The following is a 6,000-nucleotide window of genomic DNA, read 5'->3' on the forward strand; positions in this document are numbered from 1 at the left end:
CCATGAATGTTTACTGTGACTTAATTCCCCATTAGTTCTAGTCATGCAATGACTATTTTTTCATCCCTTTAAAAACATCCTGACTGCATTCCAAGGTAGGTGTGAGATAACTCACTGTATCACCATTTAATTTATAATTTTGTCAGTCATTCAATGAGTCATGACTTTATTATTGCAGGAATCCAACCCACAAACAGATTTCCCCCTCTGCCCCCCTTGCCCCCCCCAGCTTCAGTTCGTTTGATTCCAAAGAAAGCTTTGGTGCCATACTGCCCAACAGACAATTACAGACCATGTTTCCACCTAGGGCTTCTGTTGATGAACTCTGTGCCTGATGGCCTTTTTTGTTTGGGTGTTGTTTTTTTTTTTTCTTCTCCCTCTTGCTTCATCTTCCCTTCTTGTGTGTACAAGTATCTTCTCTGAGTACTTTTCTCTGCTCCGGTGCTTGTGGCCTAAGCATGCAGAGGCACCTTGGAATTGAAGTGCCTCAAAACTACCCCTGATCTGTGTTTTTGCTTTCAGCCATTGTTTATGCAGTAGTCAAAAGAGACAAATGGTGTAAGCACTATCAGAGAGACTACACTAGAAACTACTACCTTCTCATCTCTTCTTCCAGTCAAAAACAGTATTTGTAATAAGAGAAAGCCTTATGCAACACACAAGCATCTCAAGTACGGTAGATGACTTTCAATTGTTCTATGTGTCTAAGTAATTCCTGGTCCTTCACTTCTGATATCTTTTGCAATTTTTATTAAAACAGTCATTTATTCCTATTTTATTAGTGTCTGGATATTTTGTGTGAAAAGTCTATAGTAAACTGCAGATATTTTTTCTATCCTGACAACTTTGCAGCCGCTTTAAATATTCAAGACCACATGATGAAATTAGGGATGGATTATATGAAAAGTTCCAAAGGGGAAATAAATGTCTTTGTTCTATATGTTTTCAATCAGCAAAATTGAGTGGGTTGCTGCACTGCAACAGGTTTCTGATGTTCAGCGTCTCCTGACTAGTAAAAATCTTCTGAAGGGAAGCTCTCCTTCCATTTGGAACTTTATTGAGAAAGTATGAATCATGCCATTGGAGTGACTTTTTTAAAATGTTGGATGAATGTTTCTAGTCTGTCTGGGAGACCTCAGAACATCTCTGGATGGTCAGCTCACTTTACAGGCTAAGGTCCGGAGCCAGGTTTTACAAGAATTCCCAGGTAAATAAAAAAAATCCTTGTTTTGGTCCTGAATCTGAGACACTTGGAATTTGAGATAAACATGTTATTTAAGCATATATTTTGGGATAGGTCGTCTCGCCTCTTTCTTTAGAATTTAAAAAAACCAACCAAACCAGAAGCAACTACTCCTTCTATTAATTTTTAAAATCCTAGATTTGAATGCTCTTATTCTTAATGAAATTATGTGTATATTAACATAATGTCCTTCTCCTTTTTCATCATATCCCCTGAATTTGCCCTTTTCCCCCTCACTTGAGTCTAGGAAAGACCTCCAAGAAAACTAATAAGGATAGACTTTTTAGATTTCCAACATAAGATGGTTTATTGAAGATTTGTTTGTTTACTCACTCAGGTGACTGGATTTCTAGTGCTTCTCTTTTGCTAAAATTTGAATTGGTTTTAAACAAATCCTGATGCTTTACACCACAGATGTGATGGCAATATCACTGTGGCATGCTTCAGGATGATGTGCTGAGCTCTGTACTTTGCTGCTTGTGATTAACCCCATTGCTCCATGTGCAGTGCAGTCAAGTCGTCAATCTTGCTATCATAGACAATGTGTGTGTCAAAGTTTGGACTTCATGTGTGTTGCTTGGAATATCTGAAATGGTCAGGGGTCACTATGGAGAGACAGGAAAAATAAAAGCATGAGCACCATGACATCTGGAGATGGCATGTTGAATGGAGGGAACAAAGACTGGACTGTAGGACCTGGGGTTATATTAGAGGTATAAGAAAACTTTCAGCTATACTTACAAGGAGAACAGAATAGATTAAATACAAATGTATAAAAAAACCCTGTTTGACTGTTGAGAAGTCTCATTTTGCAAACCACTGACTGTCATTCAAGAAAGAACTGCTTATGACCTTATTCTGTCAAAAAAATTCTTGAAGCAGAACTTTGCACAAGAGAGTCTGTAAAGCAGAGAAAGGAAAATCTTCAGGACCAGGATTATGCTTTATGGCCCAAATAGGTGTCAGTGATGCATTCACCAGGCTGCCCCTTTGATAAGATACTGAAAAGTCAGAGCATTTTCTTCAGTAATATCAGCATGATGAGTGAAAAACATCACCAAGCCTGCAGATCCTGAAAGGAGAAAATGCCAAAAGAAACAGAGATTTTATTTCCTCAGCTGTTATCATGAGATCACAGTCCTGTTGAGCAGTAAAGCAGTGCTGCTTTCTAAAATGAGCCGCAAATTAAGTGATCAGAGGCAAGATTTTTCCCTGTTTTTTTTCTTTCTCCATTTTTTTAAAGTGACTAGTTGACCCTTGGTGTCAAACCCCCCTTTTGGGGTTTCTAGAGAGATGCACATTCACTGGGTCTGATTTTTTTTTCAGAATGTGTTGAACACTTCCATTCCTTCCACCAAAGCCATACTTGGGTTGTGTAAAAGGAACAGAAGGCCTATAGGGATTTCCTCTGAAGCTAATATACAAACAGCAGTCTGAGGGCTCCAGCTTTTAAAAGTATATAGAATCTTAAATGGATGGGCTGGGATAACTGGGAGGGAAAGAGAGACATCTGTTGAGTTGTTGAAAAGACATATGCTCCTAGCACTTCCTTTGTCATGCATTTTGGAAATCTTTTCTCTCCGAGTTTATTGCTAATATTTAATTTAAAACCAGATCTGGATTGTTGACAAAATTATAACTTGTAAACAGACACTTTCCCCCTTCTCCTTCCCAGTCTAATCTGGGCAGTGCTCACTCCCCCATTTCCTCCTCCTGCTGGTCCCAGCTCGTGCACTCTGGGTTACACTGGAGAAAGGGAGACCTCACCCTGGCTTTGGCCTTATGTGAGAGGGCACAGATGGCAGGAGAGGTAGAAGTGATGGTTTGCAAGTTGGTAACATCTCGCTCCTCCTGTCACCCTTTAGGCTAGTAATCATGTTTATGTTGGATGGAAAACGTGACTTTATTTGTGTGTGTGTGTGTTTATGTATGAGCATTTAATGACATTTCAAGGCATCCGACAAAAGCCTAATTCCTTGGATTGGTTTCATCAAATAATAAAATGACTTGACATAAGTATAATTGAAAGCAGATGTGGCAATATGGAATTTTAGCAGTCATCCTGCCCCACTCCCCCCCGCCTTTTTTCTCTTAGCTCTCTGTTCATGCCAGAAATATTTTCATTTTTGTTTCCTACTTCCTATCTGCAGAACAAAACCTGGGGAGAATGAGTTCTGAGGCAGAGAACCAAAGGATATTCATTTCACATTTTCATGTCTCCTTGTAAAATTTCCACCTATTCTGAGTTTATTTTCCATTATGAAGGAAAGTTACTCTCTCCTGATTCAGAACTCATTTGCTCTGTTATATAATCATTCCTGTCCACAATGGCCGTTTACTTCTATTGCTTGAATCTGAAATTGTAGGTTATGTGTTGGGCTCAGCTAAGCAAGCACTATGTTTTCACCTTCACCAGTTGGATGGATTGAGTAAGTGTTGGATGGAAGAAATTGTAAGGATACAGAAAAGAAATTGCAAAGTTTGCATGTAGACAAACACAACTGTGGGCAAAAGGTGGAAGGGTTCCTTCCCTAGGTTTAACACTAAAAAATTTGTAGTCTTTATGCTGCTCCTTAGCCTGAAAGGAGTAGGATAAAAGCATCAATGATGATCAGAGAATCAAAGAATGGTTTGGATTGGAAGTGGCCTTAAAGACCATCTAGTTTCAATCTCCCTACCATAAGCAGGGACACCACCCAATAGACCAGGTTGCTCAAAACCCCATCCAACCTGGCCTGAGATGCTTCCAGGAATGAGGCATCCACAACTTTTCTGGGCAACCTGTTCCAGTGCCCCACAATAAATAATACCTTCCTAATATCTAATCTAAATTTTTCCTCCTTCATCTTGAAACCATTACCCTCTTCCTATCACTACATGCCCTTGTAGAAAAAGCCCCTGTCCAGCCTTCTTGTAGGCCTCCTTTGGGTACTGTGAGGCTGCTGTAAGGTCCCACCAGAGCCTTCTATTCTCCCCAGTAACCCCAGCTCTCTCAGCCTGTCAGAAGCTAAAATATTATCACTATTATTATAACAGCAAAAGTATTATCAGCCACTTAAATGTCGGCAGTGACTTTGTCAGTGGAACAACTCTTCCCAAGGTGTCAAACCAGTGTCACTGGAAAAATTAAGGGCTTGGAGACACAACAATGGCAGTCTGAAGTTAACACTGATTTTCTTGAATCTTCAGCCATGTCAACATCATGGTATCATTGCTCACACTGTTTTGGAAAGAAATTAGACTTGTAAAAACTATTAACTTCTTTGATTTAATTGTCTTTTGAAAAAGAGGGTTGTGTTCTTTAGGAGAGTCAGGTACTCTGTTCCCATTTCAGTGGGATTCAAAAATAATATCCTGTCAAAAATCCCAGCCTGGAGCTTTAACTGAGGTCTTTTAGCCTCAAGATGCTTTGTCTGTCTATCTTCCCTGTGATTTTTGAGCCCTTTGACCACTGGGGAAAAAACCAAATATAACCAAGAGGGCTGAAAGTCTCTAAGTTGTTCATGGTGCCATAAGTTACATGCAAATTGGTGGTCAGTTAATGGAAAAGGGAAGAGAGATGCATTACCTCCAGTATTAATGTAGAGGCTGGCAGCATACAAGATGTTGCCATCTGAACTGTCCTTTCCTAGAATCCAAAGTTGGCCCCATGCAAGCCTCCAATCCATCAGAAATGAGGGTCGATGCTTTCAGCTGCCCATGAGACTGATGGTTCCATCCTTCAAAGCTGAGATGACTGGTCTGTGTATGAAGAGGACTCAAGCCTGCTTTTTGAATTCTAAACATTAGTTTTATGGTTTTTTCACCTGGGACACGGTGGACCTTGCTTCCAAGAGCACTAAGACCACAGAGCTCCAACCACAGGTACCAGTAGTTACTGTCTTTAGAAATCAGAGTCTCCATTAATAATCTGTGTTAGTAGTACAATGCCCAGTTTAAAAGCAGCGGATAATATCTGAGGCATCTATTCATTACTGGTGAGATCCTCATTTAAATTATGGAAGGTGAAATATACAGGCTGAAGTGCTCAAAAAGGAATCTGACTGCAGGAAAGCAGCTGAATGTATTTAGAGTTTATAAAAAAGAGATGGAGAGTGGGATGGTCTGCAGAGGAGGGTTGGTGAAGCCCATCATAAAAGAACTGCCAGGAGTATGTCAGGAGGATAATCTGACAAAGACAGTTCAGCAGAAGTGTTAGTCCTGAAGAAAAGTGACAATGAGGAGGGTGTAAGTTAAAGTAGCCTGCTGCTTTAGTGTACACTTGCACCCTGATAGATACACCTACCATTCCCAAGAAAACCCTCCTATTCCAAGAGGGACTGAGGCATGGCAGGAGGATCTAGTATTAGACTAAACATATTGAAAGTGTTCTTCTAGCCCATCTTTTGCTGTTCTGTGAATTTTAGGGCTCCTCTGGGCTGCTAGCCAACCTGAAATAGGAGTTCTGAGGAGACATCAGACTTTCTCCATGTTGTACATCTGTTGTGGCAGGTGTATTGAGAGCTTACCCAGGTTGACATGTACCTCCTTGCAAGGCACTGCACAGCTAGAGTGATCAGTTTGTGCCATGGAGACAGTGTAGGCTCCAGAGAGCTGAATTCAAGACTGTGCTTGGTAAGTGTAATCACAAGATCACAGAATATGCTGAGTTGGAAGGGACCAAAAAAGATCAAGTCCAACCTTTGGTCCTTCACAGGACTATCCCCAAGTCACCCTATGTGCCTGAGAGTATCATCCAAACACTTCTTGAACTCTGT

This window comes from Manacus vitellinus, unplaced genomic scaffold (assembly GCF_001715985.3).
Source record: "Manacus vitellinus isolate BGI_N305 unplaced genomic scaffold, ASM171598v3 scaffold_3_pilon, whole genome shotgun sequence".
NCBI lineage: Eukaryota > Metazoa > Chordata > Aves > Passeriformes > Pipridae > Manacus > Manacus vitellinus.